Source organism: Arachis ipaensis, chromosome B5, assembly GCF_059453495.1.
Source record: "Arachis ipaensis isolate K30076 ecotype BB chromosome B5, ASM5945349v1, whole genome shotgun sequence".
Lineage (NCBI taxonomy): Eukaryota > Viridiplantae > Streptophyta > Magnoliopsida > Fabales > Fabaceae > Arachis > Arachis ipaensis.
In genome coordinates this window covers 127,566,306-127,589,269 of record NC_142440.1, presented here as the reverse complement: position 1 = coordinate 127,589,269, position 22,964 = coordinate 127,566,306, and the positions used below count along the sequence as shown (strand labels likewise).

The following is a 22,964-nucleotide window of genomic DNA, read 5'->3' as shown; positions in this document are numbered from 1 at the left end:
GTACACAAAGGTCTCGTAAAAGCTGGTCATGATTGGGGTTGTTGTCCAATCTTGAGTGATAACTTTCTTTTTCAAACGGTATAGACCGTAGCTTCAATGCCCTCATTACACTCATGGGACCAAAATCCACCATTGTTCCTCTCACAAAGCTTGTATATGACTCATCTTTCTTATCATATCTGACTGCATTTGCATAAAATTCTCTTATGAGATTTGCATTCACCTTAGTGACTGGGTCTATGAGGAGCTCCCATCTTCTCTTTTCTACCTTCTCTGTGATTTCGGGGCATTCAGTCTTCTTAACTTGAAACCCCAGCTCATAGATGATTTCCTTATCAACCATCCACCTGTATTGCAATGCATGATGCAAGCTTCTAAATCTCTTCTCATCATATGGGTGTTCTTCCATGGGTTCCTTTCCCTCCCTTCTCTTAGAACTTGAAGATGCCATGAATGATGATTAATATGTGAAGGTGGTAAGGTTGTGGAGACTTTTGGTTGTTTAGGGTTTTATGGCAATGAAGAGAGTGAGGGGAGGAACGTTTATAATCAGATAGGGGGTGTATTGTACCGAAATGAAGAGTGGTGAGGGGTGTGTGATGACAATGAAGGGTGGTACGGACAAGGGTCGTTTATATAAAGAAGTTGTGAGAGAATGGAGGGTGTAGATTGATGAAGTGGTCACTTGATGGACGGTTAGGGTTATGCATGGCTAGAAGACAATGATCATCACTTTATGATGGGGATTGCTCGGTCTTCTAGGGGTTCCATTTTTTTCAATGTTGCATGGCAACATTTTCCAATGTATTCCCTCTTTAGAACAAGTGTGTAACCCCTCCTCTTGTGGTGTCCGAACCTTCTTTGTTTGGTTGTCCAATCTATCCCTTTTTATGCTCCTTTTCCTTTCCTATAAAGATTTAAAATAAGGAAATTAATATCATAAAAAAAAAATTCAAACTCTACGGCCAGAATACAAGGGAAGAAAGGATTTGATTGTTTATTTATGAATTCCAACTAACTAACTAACTATTGGTGGGTCCTTATATGCATCTTGGTGGCACCATGGGGTGACACCAAACTTAGTTTGAAACAATGTGATGAAAAGTTTTGTTCAAAGCTCCCAAGACTAGCATGCATCTTGGTTTGCTTTGAACACCAAACTTGTTCTTCACTATATACTGCATGATAAAGATTTCACCAAGTGTTTGTCAAGTTTGGGTTAAAATTCATAAACATTGATTTATTCATTATTTTAAAACATATAAAACATGGGTTGCCTCCCATGAAGCGCTTCTTTAGCGTCACTAGCTTGACGTTTTTCCTTCATCAGGGTGGTTGGTAGTGCTTAAAGTCCTCCCCTCTTGCTGTGGACTTATATCCATTGGTTGGATCAGTGATCTCCACATATTCCAGGGAAAGAACTCTGTTGATAGTGAAGACCTTAGGTAACTGAGATGGTACAGTAGGGAGATTAGGGGGAATATCTGGGAAGTAAGCTGAGACAACTCTATCCCCTGGAGAGAAGTCTTCCGTAGGGATCTTCTTGTTCCTCCATCCCCTTGGTACCTTCTTCTTTGTTTCTTTTGAGGTTGACTTCCCCTTGGTGACCTCTTTTTTCCAAGGAGTTGTGATGTTGTCTTCACCTGCCTCTAGAGGTTTAGGTTCCTCCAACTTTTCCTTGAGCTGTGGCAATTGCTGTTTTCCTTGTTTATCTATTAAGGGGATCTCAGAATGAACTGGCTGTGTTTCAGTGCTCGTTTCCTCCTTCAATGTCTCATTATCATTTGTGCTTAGTTCCTTGTCCTCTTGATCTGTTTCTTGTGAGAGTTTGAAAACATTGAAGCTGAGTCGTTCATCATGGATTCTCAATATTAGCTCCCCTTTCTCTACATCGATAAGTGCTCTAGCCGTAGCTAGGAATGGTCTTCCCAATATGATTGGATGAGTGGGATCTCTTCCATGTCCAGGATGACAAAGTCTGTTGGGAGAAAGTTTTTCCCAACCTTTAGCAACACATTTTCCACCACTCCTATTGCTTGCTTTTGAGTTTTGTCAGCCAGTCTGATGATTATATCTGTGGGCATTATCTCATTGATCTGCAGCCTCTTCACCAGGGATAAGGGCAGTAAGTTGATGCTGGCCCCCAAATCACATACTGCTCTATCGAACATAGTTTCACCTATGGCACAAGGGATGTGAAAACTCCCTGGGTCTCTTCTTTTTGTAGGCAGCTCAGGTTGAATAAGGGCACTATATTCCTTGTTCATCACTATAGTCTGGCCTCCTTTGAGTGAGCTTTTCTTGGGAAGAAGTTCCTTCACATACTTGATGAATGCAGGCATTTGTTGAATTGCCTTGATGAATTGTATGTTTACATGCAGAGATGCAAACAAGTCTAGGAACCTTGAGTATATTCTCTTTCCCACAGCACCATTGAGCAGTTGAGGAAAGGGAGCATAGAGCTTCAGCAACTCTTGTTGTGAGATTTCTGGTCCTTGGTGATCTCTATCCTCCTCCTTTGTTGGGTTGTCTTCAGGTTGTTTGCAAAGTTTGCCTTGCTTGTCTTCAGTCTCTTGATCACTCGTAGTGACCATTTTGCAATCTTCCCATCTTACTTTCTTTGCTTCTCCCTTGGGGTTTTTCTCCGTGTCACTTGGGAAGCTGGGTAGGTTTGGGAATCTTCTCAGCTAAATATCCCACCTGGAATTCCAGCTTCCTAATGGTCTCTCCCTGGTTCTTAATATTGGCTCGCACTTCCTCTTTGAACACCTTATTTTCTTGAATCTCTTGGCATATTCCTTCAAGTAGGGCTTCAATCTTAGAGAGCTTGTCATCAATTGATGGGTGATTTGGAGCAGATGTGCTATTTTGGTTTGGATAAGCATATGAAGAAGTGTTGTTGTGGGGGTGTTGAGACGTCCTCTGTGTGAATTGCTGGTGAGCTGTATTGTTGTTGGAGTTGTAACGTCTCTGATCTTGGTTTTGATCTTGCTCACTTCCCCACCCAAAGTTTGGGTGGTTTCTCCATCCAGGGTTGTAGGTTTTGGAGTATGGATCATAGTTTTTCCTTGGTGAATTCCCAATGTAGTTGGCTTGCTCCTGACTCCCCTCTGCTTCTTCATTCACTCCTTCTTGGATTGTTGATGAAGTGGAGATTGCTACTACTTGGTTCATCTCCATCTTCTTGGTAAGGTCAGCCAGCTGCTGGGTAATGAGCTTATTTTGGGCCAACAGAGCATCTACATTGTTTAGCTCCATTACTCCTCTTGTGTTCCCTCTTTCGGAAGCATAGAAGTAGTCGTTCTCTGCTACTGTTTCAATAACATCTATGGCTTCCTCAATGGTCTTCTTCTTGTTTAAAGATCCTCCAGATGAATGGTCTACGGCCTTCTTTGACTCATAAGAGAGCCCTTCATAGAAAATGTGCAGCTGCACCCATTCGTTGAACATGTCAGGTGGACACCTCCTTGTTAAGTCCTTGAACCTCTCCCATGCTTCATATAGAGTCTCACCATCTTGTTGCCTGAAAGTTTGGACCTCAGCTCTCAGCCTATTGATTCGTTGAGGAGGGTAAAATCTTGCTAAGAATTTGTTCACCACGTCTTCCCAAGTTGTCAAGCTTTCCCTTGGGAAAGATTCCAGCCATTTGGCTGCCTTGTCCCTGAGTGAGAATGGAAATAAGAGTAGTCTATAGGCGTCAGGATGAACACCATTAGACTTCACTGTGTCACATATTCTCAGGAAGGTGGTTAAATATTGATTGGGGTCTTCTTGAACACTTCCTCCAAACGAACAGTTGTTCTGAACAAGGGTGATGAGCTGTGGCTTAAGTTCAAAGTTGTTGGCATGGATTGTTGGCTTTTGGATGCTACTTCCACAATTGCCTGGGTTTGGATTGATGTAAGAGCCCAAAACTCTTCTATCCTCCCCAGCATGATTTGCTCTACCTCCTCCCCCATGGTTGTGATCTTCTTTTTCATGATGGTTTTCCATGTTGTCTTCCATGTTTGTTTCAAAGAATTCCTCTTCTTCCTCAGCACCAACCACTTTCTTTCCTCTTGTCTGCCTCCTTAATCTAAGGAAGGTCCTCTCAGGTTCAGAATCGAAGGAAGTTGAAGCCCCGCTTCTTCTCCCTGTCATACAACCATCAAGTGCAAGCAAGAAAAGATAGGTGCAGAAAGTATTTGTGTCAGAATTACTGTTAGTTGTGGGTGATGCAATATATCAAACAGTTAGTGGGTTAGCAAACAGAATTAAAAATAACAAAGAAGAACAAAAGAGTAGAGGGGGAAGGGAAGAAGTTTAAATAAAACAAAAAGTAAATCACTCAAACAGAAAATGAAATTCATAAAATAAAAATGCTCAATCTAGTGATCTTCCAATTTAATCATTGTTGATGCACAATCAATCCCCGGCAATGGCGCCATAAACTTGATGCACGGAAAACTTGTCTCACAACAAATCTCCCTTCGACAAGTGTACCGAATTTGTCGTCAAGTAAAAACTCACAATAGAGTGAGGTCGAATCACACAGGGATTAATTGATCAAGCAACTTTAATTAGAAGAATGTTCTAGTTGAGCGAATCCAGAATTTGGGTTGAGAGTTGCAGAAAATAAAATGGCTGGAATGTAAATAACAGAAAAGTAAATGCTAAAATTAAAGAACTGGAAGCAAATGACTGAAAATAAATTGCAGAATTGTAAATGGGATGGGGGATTTGCTCATAAAAGTAAATGGCAGAAATTAAAGAGAATGGGTAAGATCAGAGATGGGGAGTTCATTGGGCTTAGGAGATGTTGCAATTCTCCGGATCAAGTTCATTTTCATCTCTTCCTCAATCAATGCACTCATTGATCTCCTTGGCAATCTTAAGTGATTGAATTACAATTTCTTGCAATTTAATCTCTCAAATCTTGATCAATAGCCAATTCCTTGGTCAATTGCTCATGAGAAGAGATGAAGTATGGTCACTGATTATACCACATGCATTTCCCAAATCAAGTATTGAGAGGGTTATAGTCACATACCCATCCAAACCCAATTTGGTCCAGCATGAGAAAGCATTTCTAGCTTGATCTCTTCATTCCTCTTTCAAGGTTCAAAAGAGATCCAAGTTTGAATAGCTTCTCTTCCAAGATAACTACTCAATTGGATGAAGATCGAAAGCTTTCAAGTAAAATCAAGAGAAAAGATAGAAGAAGAATAATGAAAATTAGTATTGATCCATCAAATTACAACAGAACTCCCTAACCCAATGAAAGGGGTTTAGTTGTTCATAGCTCTTGAAAATGAAAACAAAGATGGAGAATACATCATAAAGAAAATACAGAGAAAGTAAAATACAGAGAGTAGTTCCCTTTTTCCAGCCTCCAGAACTCCTTTTACAATTCAAAGCTACTCCTATATATACTACTCTTCTCAGCTTCTAGTTTGCTCTTCAAGTCTTGGGCCTTTGGATCTTGAGTTTGAAGCAGTTCTTTTCTTCATTTGGGCTTGGCTTTACTTGCAGAGAGAAAGTGCTAAGTGGGCAGAGACTTCAGCTCAGGGCGTTAGGGGTGTTAACATTTAGTGAAAGTATAAGTTCGAGAATGTTAGTGACACTTAACATTTTCACTAACGTTCCAATGTACCCCTTTACCTCACGTTAGAGCCCACGTTAACTATGTTAACGTGGCTTCTAACGTGGCCTTGCCAAACTTCGAGAACCTTAGTGACACTCAACATTGTCACTAACGTTCCAGTGTGCCCCTTTTTGCTTCACGTTAAAGCTCCACGTTAACTAGGTTAACGTGGCTTCTAACGTGGCCTTGCCAACCTTCGAGAACGTTAGTGACACTCAACATTGTCACTAACGTTCCAATGTGCCCCTAGATCTCATGTTAGAGTCCACATTAACTAGGTTAACGTGGCTTCTAACGTGGCCATTCTTAGCCATCCCAACGTTAGTGACAATGTTGAGTGTCACTAACGTTGGCTCATCATTCATTCCTCATCGTTAGCTTCCACGTTAACTAAGTTAACGTGGAAGTTAACGTGGCTCCTTGGGTGGTTGTGTGGTTGCTTCCAACGTTAGTGACAATGTTGAGTGTCACTAACGTTGGCGACAACTCTCACTTCTTACGTTAGCTCCCACGTTAAGCAAGTTAACGTGGGAGTTAACGTGGTGTGTTGCATCCTTAGGCCAACGTTAGTGACAATGTTGAATGTCACTAACGTTGGCTTCTCTTCCCCCTTTAACGTTAGAGGCCACATTAACTAGGTTAACGTGGGCTCTAACGTGGCCACTTATGAGTGTTTGCCAACGTTAGTGACAATGTTAAGTGTCACTAACGTTGGCTCAACTTCCCTTTTCCACGTTAGAGTTCACGTTAACTTAGTTAACGTGACTCTTAACGTGGGCAATAATGGCTATAAGAGTGTCATTGGCAATCACTTTTCTCATTAACCTTGCAAGTTTCCTCCCTTTCCTTGCTTCCTTTGGTCCTGAAATCAAGCAATAGAGTGCATCAAAGTTCTAGTCCAAGTCATGGGCAATGCAACATACAATTTGTCACTAAACTTATGCAAAATCCTCATGAAATAATGTAAAATGCACAATGTATGCTTGAGTTAAGGTGTAAGTGAATATCTACCCAAAACTAGCTTATTTCCTAAGGAAATGCATGAAACTAACCTAAAAACAGTAAAGAAAAGGTTAGTGAAACTGGCCAAGATGCCCTGGCATCACAAGGAAATAAGTATGAACATGCAGAAACTCATGAAATACAATGCAATCCTATATATATAAATGAATGCAACTATATGATTATTGTCCACTTGATCAAAAGTAAATAAGCCCTTCAAAACAGTTACAAATCAAATTTCACTAATTCTATCATCATACAATAAAACCGATAAAAGTGCAGAAGATAGCTTATGAAAGCAGAAAACATGAAAATTCAAGCATTGAACCCTCACTGATAATGTATGTACGCTCTAATCTCTAGTGTATAGGGTAATCACTCTATTCTTCTCTAGTCATGGTTTCTAACTTTTGTTTTTCTCTTAACCAATCAACAACAGTTAATATACCGATGCAAACATCATGAGGTCTTTCCAGGGTTGTAATGGGGCCAAGGTGCAGGTAAGGATATACATATGGCTAAGTGAGCTTTTTAAATTGAATCTTTAATTAACCTAAGCTCTCACATAATATACATATATTCTATATACTTTTAAATTCATGCTTAGCTACCCATAATTCCCTTTTTCAATCCATACTCATGTTTCAACTTTGTATTTTAATTCTATCATATGTGCATTGATATTTGAATTCTAAATTTAACATTGGGGTAATTTTTTGTCCCCTTATTTATTGATATTATTTTTTTTTTGAATAAATAAAGCTTATCAATGCACATAGATTTTTCATTCTTATATTTTCACATGAGTGGGTATCCAAATTCCCTTTAAATTTTCATGACACATTCCCTCAACAACTTTTGTTCCCACAATTTCCCATACTTAACTAGCACACACAATTCTATCTTAAGCTAACCAAAGATTCAATTTGGGATATGCAATTATTTTTTAGCTTAAGGTTAGTAATGTGGTAAATTATAGAACAAATGGGGTTTTAAAGGCTCAAAGTGGTTAACAAGGGTAATTGAAAAGGGTAGGCTTGATTTGGATAAGTGGGTTTAAACAAATAATGGCCTCAATCATGTGCAAGCATGTAAATATAATAAATATTGGACATATAAGATAAAACAAAATATAGATTACAATCATAGAGAAGTAAACACACAAGAATAAAATGATTATGGTTAAATAATGTAACCATACATAAAGGCTCAAATCTTTCACAGGTTGTGTGTTCTTTAGCTCAAACATCATGTTCCAAATACAACTCAAGCAGATTTATCATAAAAATTTTGAAAAATTAGTGAAATTTTGTTCCAAAGATAGATTTTTAAAAGAAACTTATTGTCTTTTCAATCAAGTAGGACATGCATGCAACTATCCTAACCTATGCAATTTATTCTATTCTATAAAAGAAAGAAAATCTAACTAAAATATTCTAATTATTGGTGCCAGAGAAGAGAATTTACCTCCGGAAGTCAGGTACTGACCGACCTCCCCACACTTAAGGCTTTGTACCGTCCTCGGTGCCATCTGTCAGGAACAAGGGTGGGCTGGTAGTAGTATCTCCATCATCGGGGACGTCATGGCTCCCAGTGCTAGTAAAGGAAGTGGAGTCCGGGGTGTCTGAGTCTCTGAAGCGTCCCTTGAGTAGCTCCTTGAGGTGTTTAATCGGCGCTCATTACGGCGCTCTCTCATCTTAGCTTTCAGTTCATGCCGATCCAATTTTTCAAGTATCTGCTAGAGCAATTTCTCGGTTGTAGATGCTTGTGGTGTTGAAGAAGGAATATCTTCAACAGGCTCAGTAGGCTGGCTTGTAGTGGCTGCTGAAAGTCTGAGGTATTTCCCGTGAGGGATATATTGATCATTCCGTGGAAGCATGGCTTTGGTGTACCCAGCTCTGTAGGAGACTCCGACTGCTGAGACAAGATCTGAGACCAAGGCAGGAAAAGGTAGGTTGCCCGCGATTTGTACATGCTCCATAGCATTCCGGATGTGTCTTGAAAGATTCAGAGGTTGGTCTGTAAGGATGCACCATAGTAGAACAGCCATGTCTGCAGTGAAGGAGGACTCATGAGTACTCGGAAAGACGTAATGGGACATGATCTGTGCCCATACGCGAGCCTCCAAGGTAAGTGCGGAAGCCAAGATTCCCTTAGGGCGGGAACGGTGGTATCCGTAGATCCAACGGCTGCCAGGTAATGCAATGACTCCGAGAACGGAGTCCCAGTCAAATTGGTATCTCTGGCGCTGAAGGGTGGCTTCTTGAAAAGCGTCCATTCCTGCTGGAATAGGGAGAAGACTCAGAACTTGCTAAATGGCCTCTTCTGTGATGGGGACTTGCTTCTTCCGGACATAAACAGACTGCAGGGTCGGTATGTAGAAGTTGGAGTAGAACTCAACTACCCAAGAGAGATTGACCTGCCTTGGCTGTCTCCGTAGGAAACCCCATTGTCTTCGCTCAATTTGCGGCTCAACAAAGGCGGCAATATTGGACGGGAGGATAAGAAGGTATTCATTGTTATAGTTCCTTTCTGCCAGGATAGGGAACATCTGCTCACAGTAGCGATTGGGAAATCGTGCAGTGTCCTTTGCTGGAAAGGCTTTCTCCTTGTCGTCAACCTTTATTATCCTCTTAACTCTTTTTATTGAGGGTTTGACTGCGGTTGAAGAAGGCTCTGCCACTAATGCTCTTTTAGTTCCTCTTCTTGCTGGTGGTTTGGAAGTAGCTTTCTCTTTTCCTTTCTTGGTGGCCATCCTGAAAGAAGAGAAGAGAAAGGGAATTAAGTTCAAAGAGATAAAGCAAGGGAGAGGGTATTATAAGTGATAGTCAATGCACGATAAAGATAAATAGTGTTAACACATGGTCCGGATTACATGTGAAAAGCTTATCAATGTAAATATAGCAAGTTCATGTAGGACAAGTGAATGCAAGGTGTTTATTGGCATGCTGGCAAAGGCATGAGTAGCATAGACCAAGCATTACTTTGTAACAAACCATCACGTTTGTATTGACAATTGAATTCAATGAATAAAATAATAAGGGAAAGTTGTGAAAAACAAGCATTGAATAGTATAATAACATAGAGAAGTGCATAATGCTATATGGGCATTTTCACAAACACATGGCGTGCATGTTAAACAAGATAATAAAAGAAGTATGAAATTGAACATGCAAGCAATCCCTTAAAGGTAATAATTGTCAATTGAATTGTAACAAGTCACAAGCATATAATGAGGGATAATGACTCAAAAAATTTCTAACACCATGTAAAAAGGGAAAAGAAGAATAAAGAAAAATAAAAGTTTGAAAAGAAAAAGAAAAGAAAAAGAAAATAATATATATATATATATATATATATATATATATATATATATATATATATATATATATAGTATAATAAGAATGATAGAAAAGAGAGGAAGGAAGAATAAGGTAAAACCTTGTTAATGGTGGTGAGAGAGATAGAAGGGGAAGGGAGAAAGAAGAAAGAAGGATGGAAAAGAAAAATTAGGATTTGGAGGAAAGAAAGATAAGATAATTTGGCAATTGAGGTTTAGCAGTGCAGAGCATGCGACACGGCCGCAGAAGGCACGCGTTCGCGTGGGTGTGCATCAGGTCAGATGACGCGATCGCGTCAGTCACGCGGTCGCGTGACCCGTGTTGCGCTGCTGGCGCGAGTGCAGCCTCGCTCCAGCACAACTCTCTGTTTGATTTATTTTAATTGCCAAAATTGGGTGACGCGATCGCGTGGGTCACGCGATCGGATGAGTGTGCGTCAGAGAATAATCAACGCGGCCGCATCGGCGACGCGGTCGCGTGACAAGGATTGTGCTTCCAGCACCAATCCAGCACCACTCTCGCACAATATAGCATTGTGCACCCTTTTACGTCGAAAATGCAGGGCACGCGGCCGCGTGAGGCATGCGGTCACGTGGGAGGCCATGATTTCCATGCGACGCGGTCGCGGAAGCGACGCGGTCGCGTGGGGTAATTTGTGCCATTGGCACAATTCCAGCGCTCCTCCTGCGTAACTTTCTGTTCATTTTTATTTTTCTTTACTCCTCCTGCCATGCGGACGCGTCGCTGGTGCGATCGCATCGCGCGGCGAATTTTTTTTTTTTAAATAAGAAATATAAAGACATGCATATGAAAGAGCACGGAAGTACTAATAAAGAGAAGAGTTATTAAAGAAGAAAAACTAAAAGTGAAGAAAAGAACGATCATACTGCGGTGGGTTGTCTCCCACCAAGCACTTTGCTTTAACGTCCGTAAGTTGGACACTCCACTAGCTCAATCTGTTGCTATGTGGGGATCTTCTAAGCGGAAGATCTCAAGCTCCTTATTTTTTTGCACCTTCTCACCATGGTAGCTTCAGGCGTTGTCCATTAACCTTAATAAGTTCAGAGCTTGAAGGATGACTTAGGTGATAAACTCCGTACGGTTCAGCCTTCTTTATTCTGTATGGACCTTCCCATTTTGATCTCAACTTACCGGGCATGAGCCTCAGTCGAGATTTGTAATGGAGAACAAAATCTCCAGGTTGGAACTCTCTCTTCTTGATGTTTTGATCATGCACAGCTTTCATCTTTTCCTTGTATATTCTGGAGTTCTCATAAGCTTCCAGGCGAAGGTTCTCCAGTTCCTGCAGTTGCAACTTTCTTTCAGCTCCAGCATTCTCAATTCCCATGTTGCACTCCTTAACTGCCCAGAAGGCTTTGTGTTCTATTTCAACTGGGAGTTGGCAAGCTTTTCCGTAAACCAAGCGGAAGGGACTCATCCCAATGGGTGTCTTGTATGCTGTTCTGTATGCCCACAGTGCATCTTGTAGTCTGGTGCTCCAGTCTTTTCTATGAGGCTTTACTATCTTCTGCAAGATACGCTTAATTTCTCTGTTTGACACCTCAGCTTGCCCATTAGTTTGGGGATGGTAAGCTGTTGCAACTTTATGGATTATCCCATGCTTCTTCATCAAGCCTGTTAGTCTCCTGTTACAAAAATGGGTGCCTTGATCGCTCACGATCGCTCGTGGTGATCCAAAGCGGCATATAATATGGTTTCTCACAAAGGAAACAACAGTGTTAGCATCATCAGTGCGGGTAGAAATTGCTTCCACCCATTTGGAAACATAATCCACAGCTAACATATATAAAAATATCCACTAGAATTTGGAAATGGATCCAAGAAGTCAATGCCCCATACATCAAAAATTTCACAGAAAAGCATATATTGTTGAGGCATCTCATCCCTCTTGGATTTGTTACCAAATTTCTGGCATGGGTGACAAGATTTACAAAACTCAGCAGCATCTCTAAAAAGAGTAGGCCACTAGAATCCGCAGTCTAAGATCTTTCTTGCTGTTCTTTGAGGGCCAAAGTGTCCCCCACTCTCAGATGAGTAACAGGCCTCTAAAATAGACTGGAATTCTGATTGAGATACACAACGTCTAATTATCTGGTCAGCGCCACATCTCCATAAATATGGGTCATCCCATATATAATATTTAGACTCGCTTTTCAGCTTGTCTCTTTGATGTTTAGAGAAATGTAGAGAAAATGTGCGGCTAACTAAATAATTAGCAACAGGTGCATACCAAAGGACTACCTCAGATACTGCTTGCAGGTTGTCAAAAGGAAAATTATCATCTATAGGAGTAGAATCATCCTTAATATGTTCAAGGCGACTCAAGTGGTCTGCTACTAAATTTTGATTACCACTTCTATCCTTTATTTCTAAATCAAATTCTTGTAACAACAGTATCCAACGTATAAGTCTTGGTTTGGATTCCTTTTTAGCTAATAAATACTTTAGAGCTGCATGGTCCGAATACACTACTACTCTAGTACCAAGTAAATAAACTCGAAATTTATCCAGAGCGAAAACAATAGCAAGTAGCTCTTTCTCAGTAGTAGTATAATTGGACTGGGCAGTGTCTAAAGTCTTAGACGCATAGGCAATAACAAAAGGATCCTTACCTTCACGCTGAGCCAGCGTTGCTCCTACTGCATGGTTGGAAGCATTGCACATGATTTCAAACGGCTGGCTCCAGTCGGGTCCTCTCACAATTGGGGTTTGAGTTAGAGCAGTCTTCAGCTTATCAAATGCTTGTTTGCAATCTTCACTAAACTCGAACTCAATGTCCTTCTGCAGTAATCTGGATAAGGGAAGTGCCACCTTAATAAAGTCCTTAATAAATCTCCTGTAGAAACCTGCATGGCCAAGGAACGAACGGACTTCCCTCACAGAAGAGGGGTAAGGTAAACTAGAAATAACATTCACCTTTCCTGGGTCTACAAAAATGCCATTATTAGATACCACATGTCCTAATACAATTCCTTGCTTTACCATAAAGTGGCATTTTTCGAAATTCAATACAAGGTTTGTATTAACACATCTATCTAATACTCTAGATAATCCATATAAGCAAAGGTTAAAAGAATCACCATAAACACTAAAATCGTTCATAAAAACTTCCATACATTCCTCAATAAGATCAGAGAAAAGACTCATCATGCACCTTTGGAAGGTGGCTGGTGCATTGCACAAGCCAAAGGGCATTCTCTTATAAGCATAAGTCCCAAAAGGACATGTAAAAGTAGTATTTTCCTAATCCTCAGGAGCTATATGAATCTGGAAATAACCTGTGTAACCATCTAAAAAGCAATAATGTGATTTACCTGACAGGCAATCCAGCATTTGATCAATGAATGGAAGTGGGTAGTGATCCTTACGGGTAGCTTGGTTGAGACGCCTGTAATCAATACAGACTCTCCAAGTATTCTGAACTCTAGTTGCTATGAGCTCTCCATGCTCATTCTTCACTGTAGTGACTCCAGATTTCTTGGGCACCACTTGTACTGGGCTTACCCATTCACTGTCTGAAATAGGATATATGATACCGGCTTCCAATAATCTGGTCACTTCCTTTTTGACAACTTTCAAGATGGTGGGATTCAATCTTCTCTGGGGTTGACGGACAGGTCTTGCTCCTTCTTCTAAAAATATTATGTGCTCGCATACTTGAGGGTTGATTTCCACTACGTCTGCCAAACTCCACCCAATTGCCTTCTTATGCTTCCTCAGTACATCAAGTAACTGCTCTTCTTGTTGAGAAGTCAGTTCCCTTGCAATAATAACCGGAAGCTTCTGCTCATCCTCAAGATAAGCATATTTGAGATGTGGAGGGAGAGGTTTCAATTCTAACTTTTGATCATGGGTAGGCTCTGGATTATCTGGGACTTGCGAAAATGGCGAAGTGTCCTCATTGTCAGTTAAGAGGGTCCCCACACTTGGACCTTGTCCAGTGTGCCTCTCTTCAAACTCTTCTCTTTGAATTTCAGCTACACTTTCGTCTATGACATCACACTGAAAGATAGAACGATCTTCTAGGGGGTTGTCAATGACTCCATTTAGATTGAAGATCACTATGCGGCCATCTATTTCAAAGGAGTATGTTCCTGAAAAAGCATCCAATTTGAATTTTGATGTCTTCAGGAATGGTCTTCCAAGTAGGATTGATGATGGCTTATCTGAATCATTATGGGGCATCTCCAAGATATAAAAATCAGTGGAAAATGTGAGCCCTTTAATGTTCACCAAAACGTCTTTAGCAACTCCAGCCACTGTAATAATGCTTTTATCTGCTAACACAAAACGAGCTGCCGACCTTTTTAAGGGAGGGAGCCTTAAAACATCATATATAGACAAAGGCATTATACTGACACATGCTCCTAAATCACACATGCAATCGTAAATTACTACACCACCAATAGTACAACTAACTATGCAAGGGCCTGGATCACTACATTTTTCAGGTAATCCTCCCATTAAAGCAGATATAGAACTACCTAAAGGAATAATTTCTAATTCATAAATTTTGTCTTTATGGATACATAAGTCTTTTAGAAACCTTGCATATTTAGGTACCTGCTGAATAACATCAAAAAGGGGAACAGTTACCTCAACCTTTTTGAATATTTCTACCATTTTAGGATCAGGTTCCAGCTGCTTCCTGGGCTTCCTTGCAAGTTGTCGAAATGGAATGGGAGTAGTGTTTTCTGTGGTGCCTGTGCCTTTTGGTGCTTCTTCCTGTGGTTGAGCTATCTCTTCTTCAGCCATGTCCTGTATATCCTCTTCCTCTTCAACATCTTCGATTTCCATCACCTCTTCAGCTGAGGCGTATTCTGGTGAGCTTGGTTCCTCCTGATTCCTCTCCTGCAGTGTGGTTCCAGACCTCAGGGTGATAGCATTAATGCCTCCCTTCGGATTGGGTAATGGTTGAGAGGGGATTCCAGTGGTGCTTGAAGGTTGGTTACTGGAATTTTGTGCTGAACCAAGTTGTGTCAATAAAGCTTGTAGAGTAGAGGTGAAACCATTCAGACTAGCGTTAATATTGTTCACGATGGTATTTTCCATGGCCAGTTGTCTTTTGTCAAAAGCTTGTAATAAATCTTCATTAGAAGATACAGAAGAATGAGTAAATTGAGAGGTTTGCTGCTGATTGTTCGGTGGTCCTTGGTTTTGCCTCAGGTGAGGTGCTCGGTAAGGTTGATTTTGCTGCCTGTTGTTGTTATTATTCTACCTCTGATTTCCCTGATTATCTCTGCCTCCCCTATTATTGTTGTCCCTCCAATTCTGGTTTGAATTGTCCTGCCATCCATGGTTATTATTTCCACTTTGATTGTACCCTTGGTTGGGGCGGTCATAGAAGTTGTGAGTGGATGCCACCATGTTGTCTTCTTGTTGGAGCTGCGGGCATTCATCAGTGTAATGACTGTAATCAGCACAAATTTCACAAATTCTTTGTGGGACTAGTTGTTGGTTTTGCTGCGGTTGAGTTTGCTGAGCTTGTTGATTCAACTACATTTGCTTCAGCAGGTTGGTCATCTCACAGATGCTTCGATTTAGAGCAGCAGTCTCTATGCCAGAAGATACTTCTGCAACGGCCCTTGAACGGCCTTGCTTCTGTCTGTGGTTCCGAGTAGATTCAGCTAAATCACTGATCAATTGCCAAGCTTCATCAGTGGTCTTGTACTTCTTCATAGACCCATTGCTGGCACTTTCCAATGTGGTCTTATCTTGGGGCCTCATACCTTGTGTGACATAGCTGAGTAGCACGATCTTGTCAATCATGTGGTGGGGCACGCTTCCAGAAGATTATTGAAGCACTCCCAGTATTCAAAGAGAGTTTTATTGTCATCCTGAACAATTGTAGAGATATCCTTCCTCAGTTTATCAGTAACTTCAGATAGAAAGAATTTCTCCAGAAACTCCTTTCTGAGTGTATCCCAGTTGGATACATTTGCTAGAGGTTGAGTGTAGTACCACTCTCTTGCTTTTCCCTCAAGAGAGAACGGAAAAGCTTTCAGCAGAATTGAAGTTTCATCAGTGCCATCACGCCTGACAGTAGAACAGGCTGCCTGGAAATCTCTCAAGTGCTTGATAGGCTCTTGAGCAGGTAGGCCATGAAACTTGGGCATCAAATTTAGCAGTGCGGTCTTTATTTCAAAATCCATAGCTACCGCTGGATGATGCGCTTGAAACGGTTGCATTGTAAAATCAGGAGCTCCTTCCTCCTGAATGGTAACTCTTCTAGCTGCCATGTTTTCTGCATGTAAAACAACCGAATCAGTAGAACGGGGGCTGGTTTCTTCCTCAGATTCACTTTCAGATCCGCCCTCAGAGCGGGCTAACCTACGCTGTTCTCGCCTTATTCGTGAAATTGTCCTTTCAATTTCAGGATCGAATATTAGCAAGCGCGGATCAGGAAGTGAACGCGTCATTTGACGGAAGAAACATGCAGCTCATAGTAGCAAAATTAAATAAAATGCAAATAAATAAATTCTAATTAATAAAATTAGCACTCTATTGCAACTCCCCGGCAACGGCGCCAAAAATTGATGGGAAGCAGAAGCTGGTGAATTAAAAATTTATTAAAATGGTTACGTTGCAAGTATAGTTCTTAATTCACCGAAAATCTGCCTATCAATTTAGAAATGTGTAACAGAAGGTTTAAATTAAAATTACTGGGAGTTTTAAGTCCCAGGTCGTCTCCCAACGAGTTGCAGAAAAGTGTGCTGTTTTATTAATCAGATGTTCCAAGAAGTTGAGCTAGGTAAATTGGGAATTAAATTGAGGAATTTTATAAATAAAAGCCTTGACTGGGAATTGATTGGTTAGAATCTCTATCATTGATGGTGTGATTGTAAGATTAATTTTTAATTAATGGTTGTTCCGTTTGGTTATCCTTTACTAGGTAAGGGAAAGTCAAACAAGTGGGAATGCCAGATCTATTCACAAGTTGCAACCCACTTAGTTCAAAGGGATTGGCGTCGGTGACAGGATAGCAATCCAACATTTAACCCAATTACAAATTTTCTTTCAATCCTTCCAACTCAAGAGTTCCTTTTAATCAACTCCCTATCAAGTAAGGGAACTACTCACGCATTGTAAATAAAGAATCCATGGAACTTGAAAGGAAATTAAAAGAAGACATGATTATTGATATTGAAATTGAATTAAAAAGAAATAATCCTTGCATTAAATAATCATAAAAGTATCTGAATGACAAAATTGAACATAATAAAGAACATGGAAGAATAGAACCAAGTTAAGAGAACAAACTAGAATGATGAAGTCTTGATGAGGAAATAACTCTTCTCAATGTTCCAATACTAAGATCAATTGAAAATTAAAATCCTAAAAACTAGAGAGAAAAACCTAAGAGAGTAAAGAAAACTAGATCTAAAACTACTGAATGAATGTCTGTTTTGTTTCTGCATATTCTCTGACTCTAGTCTGCTGTTCCGGGCCGAAAACTGGGCCGAAATAAGGTCCAAAATCGCCCCCAGCGGATTCTGCAGATTATGCAGATCGCACATGTCACGCGATCGCGTCGTCCATGTGGACGCGTCGCTTGCGCTTTCCTCTCTCCACGCATTCGCGTTGTCCACGCTACCGCGTCGCCTGTGCTTTCCAATCCGCGCGGCCGTGTCGCTGCGATTTGTGCTCCTTCGCGCGGTCGCGTGAGCCATGCGACCGCGTCACTTCTCGCTGGTTATCTCCTCAATTTCTTGTGTTTCTTCCATTTTTGCTAGCTTCCTCTCCAATCTCCATCTCATTCATGCCCTATAAGGCCTGAAACACTTGACACACAGATCACGGTATCGAATGGAGTAAAGGAGAATTAAAAGTAAATAATTAAAGTCTCTAGGAAGCAATTTTCAAACATGTACTGAATTTAGGAAGGAAATCTAAATGCATGCTAAATTGATGAATAAGTGGGTAAGGATCATGACAAAACCACACAATTAAACACAATATAAACCATAAAATAGTGGTTTATCAGCCACTTTGAGCCTTTTTAATCCCCATTTGTTCTGTATTTTACCACATCACTAGCCTTAAAGCAGAAAAACAATTAAATATCCCAATTGAATCTTTGGTTAGCTTAAGATAGGGATTGTGTAACAATTAAGTGTGGGGAAACTGTGGGAACATGGGTTAATAAGGGAATGTATCATGTTTCTAATTTATTTGAATATTGGGAATTTGGGAACTTACTCATGAAAAACCAAAATAGAAAAATAATAGAAAATCCATGTGCATTGATAAGTTATGTTTATTTCTCTACAAAAAAAAAAGAGAAAAAGAGAAAAAAAATAAAAAAAATAAAAAATATATATAATATAAATAAATAAATAAAGGGACAAAATTACCCCAATGCTAAGTTAATGAAAATATCAATGCACATGTAATAAAAGTAAAGAAATATCAAAAATTTGGTACATGAGTATGGGAATTATACAAAAGTGGGAATTATGGGTAGCTAGGCATGAATTTAAAAGTATATAGAGTATATGTATATTATGTGAGAGCTTAGGTTAATTGAAGATTCACTTTACTAGCTCACTTAGCCTTATATATACCCTTACCTTTACCTCAGCCCCATTACAACCCTGAAAAGACCTCATGATGTTTGCATTGGTATGCTAAATATTTGTTGATTGGTTAGATGAAGAACAAGGTTTAGAAAGCATGACTAGGGAAGAATAGAGTGATTGACCCTAGACACTTGAGAGTTAGAGTGATATACACTACCAGTGAGGGTTCAATGCTTGATTCTGTGTTTCTTGCTTCCATGAGCTCTCTTCTTACAAGTTGACTTGCTTTTTATTGTACGAATTGAATTAGTGAAATTTGAATTATTTTTGTCTTGAAAGATTTATTTATTTTTTAACCAAGTAGGTAGAAATATTTTTGCATGTAGTTACATTCATAGGTTGCATTTCATACATTCTATCATGCCTCTTCATCTTTATAGCTTCTCTTGAGCTTAGCATGAGGACATGCTAGTGTTTAAGTGTGGGGAGGTTGATAAACCACTATTTTATGGTTTATCTTGTGCTCAATTGAGTGGATTTCATCAACTCTTTACCCACTTATTCATAATATTTGCATGGTTTTATATTTCCTTCCTGATTTTGTGCTATGATTGAAAACATGCTTCTTTGATCTTATATTTGCTAATATTAATCCTCTCTTATTACCATTAGATGCTTTGATATGTTTGTTAAGTGTTTTCAGAGATTATAGGGCAGGAATGGCTCAGAGGATGGAAAGGAAGCATGCAAAAGTGGAAGGAATACAATAAGTTGGAGAAATTGCTAAGCTGTCCAGCCTGACCTCTTTACACTCAAACGGCTATAACTTTAGCTATAGAGGTCCAAATGACACGGTTCCAATTGCGTTCGAAAGCTAACATCCGGGGCTTCGATTTGATATATAATTTGTCATAGTTGCCCTGACGCCAAGTGACGCGAACGCGTGGGTCACGCAGATGCGTGACCTGGCCAACACCCAATCCGCGCGGCCGCATGGACGACGCGGCCGTGTCACCTTTCTGCGACCTGAACGTAATAGAAATCACAGGGGGCGATTTCTGAGCTGCTTTTGACCCAGTTTTCAGCCCAGAACACACAGATTAGAGGCTATAAAGTGGGGAAATGCATCCATTCATGAAGAGGCTCTCACATTCACAATTTTAGGAGTAGATATAGTTTTTAGAGAGAGAGGTTCTCTCCTCTCTCTTAGGATTAGGATTTAGGACTTCTCTTAGTTTTAGGAGTGACTCTCAATCCCAGGTTCAATATTCCTTTTATTTTATATTTCTCTTTTACTCTCAAATACTCTAATACTTTTATTTATATTTGATTTATGTTGCCCAATTGGCTTATGAACTTTTCCATGTTAGATTTTACTGCTTTGAATGTATTTTATTTGAGGTATTCCAGTAGCTTTAATTTCCTTTCCTTTTGGTTTTGGTTAAGAAATCAGTAACTCAGGAATTTATCCAACTCAATAGCATAATTGATAATTGTTATCTCCTCTAATTGAATTGAACTTCAATAATCCCAACTTTTTCTTAGGAATTAATTCAGATTTGAAGATCAAACTAATTAGTCACTTGACCTTCCTCTGCTTTAAGTAAGGGTTAACTAAGTGAAATTAAGATTCAATTTTCATTATCATTGATAAGGATAACTTGGTCTGGACTTCCAATTTCTAATACCTTGCCAAGAGTTTATGTTTATTGTTATTATTTTATTCCCTCTGCCATTGCTTTTCTAACGTTTTACCTTGATCCAAAAACCCCAAAACATACCTTTGTATAACCAATAATAAGAACATACTTCCCTGCAATTCCTTGAGAAGACGACCCGATGTTTAAATACTCGGTTATCAATTTTAAAGGGGTTTGTTACTTGTGACAACCAAAACATTTGTACGAAGAGATTTTTGTCGGTTTAGAGACTATATCTACAACGCGACTGTTTTTGTGAAATTCTTTACTGGCAAAAATCCTAACGTCAAAGCTCGTCACAGCCATCCCTTCTCAGATCCTACTCGGAATACTACAGACAAGGTTTAGACTTTTCAGATCTCAAGAATGGCCGCCAATAATGCTAGCCTGTACCATGAAGACTCTGATCGTTGATCAGGAGGCTAAGAGATATGCATTCAAGCTTGCTTTCATGTAGAACGGAAGTGTTTGTCAGGCACACGTTCATAAGTGAGAATGGTGATGAGCGTCACATAATCATCACATTCATCATGTTCTTGTGTGCGAATGAATATCTTAGAGAAGAAATAGACTTGAGTTGAATAGAAAAACAATAGTACTTTGCATTAATTCATGAGGAACAGCAGAGCTCCACACCTTAATCTATGGTGTGTAGAAACTCTACTGTTGAAAATACATAAGAACAAGGTCCAGGCATGGCCGAATAGCCAGCCCCCTAAACGTGATCAAAGGATCAAAAGATAATCCAAAGATGATCCGAAGATGTAAATACAATAGTAAAAAGTCCTATTTATACTAAACTAGTTACTAGGGTTTACAGAAATGAGTAAATGATGCAAAAATCCACTTCTGGGCCCACTTGGTGTGTGCTTAGACTGAGCGTTGAAGCTTTCACGTGTAGAGGTCTTCCTTGTAGTTAAACGCCAGTTTGTAACCTGTTTCTGGCATTTAACTCTGCTTCGCAACCTGTTTCTAGCGTTTAACTCTAGAATAGGGCAGAAAACTGGCGTTGAACGCCAGTTTGCGTCATCTAACTCGGGAAAAGTATAGACTATTATATATTGCTGGAAAGCCCTGGATGTCTACTTTCCAAAGCAATTGAGAGTGCACCATTTGGACTTCTATATCTCCAGAAAATCCACTTTGAGTTCAGGGAGGTCAGAATCCAACAGCATCTGCAGTCCTTCTTCAGCCTCTGAATCAGATTTTTGCTCAAGTCCTTCAATTTCAGTCAAAAAATATCTGAAATCACAGAAAAACACACAAACTCCTAGTAAAGTCCAGAAATGTGATTTTTAATTAAAAACTAATAAAAATATACTAAAAACTAATCAAATCATACTAAAAACTATGTAAAAACAATGCCAAAAAGCTTATAAATTATCCGCTCATCACAACACCAAACTTAAATTGTTGCTTGTCCCTAAGCAACTGAAAATCAAATAGGATAAAAAGAAGAGAATATACTATAAATTTCAAATATCAATGAAACTTAGCTTCAATTAGATGAGCGGGACTAGTAGTTTTTGCCTCGGAACAGTTTTGGCATCTCACTTTATCCTTTGAAGTTCAGAATGATTGGCATCTATGGGAACTCAGAATTTAGATAGTGTTATTGATTCTCCTAGTTCAGTATGTTGATTCTTGAACACAGCTACTTTATGAGTCTTGGCCGTGGCCCTAAGCACTTTGTTTTCCAGTATTACCACCGGATACATAAATGCCACAGACACATAATCGGGTGAACCTTTTCAGATTGTGACTCAGCTTTGCTAAAGTCCCCAATTAGAGGTGTCCAGGATTCTTAAGCACACTCTATTTTTGCTTTGGACCTCGACTTTAATCGCTCAGTCTCAAGCTTTTCACTTGACACCTTCACGCCACAAGCACATGGTTAGGGACAGCTTGGTTTAGCCGCTTAGGCCAGGATTTTATTCCTTTGGGCCCTCCTATCCACTGATGCTCAAAGCCTTGGATCCTTTTTATTACCCTTGCCTTTTGGTTTTAAGGGCTATTGGCTTTTTCTTCCTTTTTTTTCGCCTTCTCTTTTTTTTTTCGCAAGCTTTTCTCTATTCACTGCTTTTTCTTGCTTCAAGAATCATTTTTATGATTTTTCAGATCATTAAATAACATTTCTCCTTTTTCATTATTCTTTCAAGAGCCAACAATTTTAACATTCATAAACTACAAATTCAAAAGACATATGCACTGTTCAATCATTCATTCAGAAAAATAAAAAGTATTGCCACCACATCAAAATAATCAAACTAATTTCAAGGATGAATTCAAAATCATGTACTTCTTGTTCTTTTGTTTTTAGAATATTTTTCATTTAAGAAAGGTGATGGATTCATAGGACACTCATAGATTTAAGACATAGACACTTAGACACTAATGATCATGTAGTAAAGACACAAACATAAATAAAACATAAGGCTGAAAAACCGAAAAGCAGAAAAATAAGAACAAGGAGATTAAGGAACGGGTCCACCTTAGTGAGGGTGGCGTCTTCTTCCTCTTGAAGAACCAATGGTGTTCTTGAGCTCCTCTATGTCTCTTCCTTGTCTTTGTTGCTCCTCCCTCATAGTTCTTTGATCTTCTCTAATCTCATGGAGAATGATGGAGTGCTCTTGGTGTTCCATCCTTAGTTGTCCCATGTTGGAACTTAATTCTCCTAGGGAGGTGTTGATTGCTCCCAATAGTTCTGTGGAGGAAAGTGCATCCCTTGAGGTATCTCAGGGATTTCATGGTGAGGAAT

General features: G+C 39.7%; 1 non-coding gene across 1 annotated transcript; it reads left to right on the top strand.

The window, feature by feature from the left end:
- Positions 1 to 3,448: 3,448 nt before the first annotated feature.
- On the top strand, positions 3,449 to 3,552 carry LOC148565724 (small nucleolar RNA R71). The gene has a single exon (XR_015885316.1). It is a non-coding gene; the product is annotated as a small nucleolar RNA R71 (small nucleolar RNA).
- Positions 3,553 to 22,964: the final 19,412 nt, after the last annotated feature.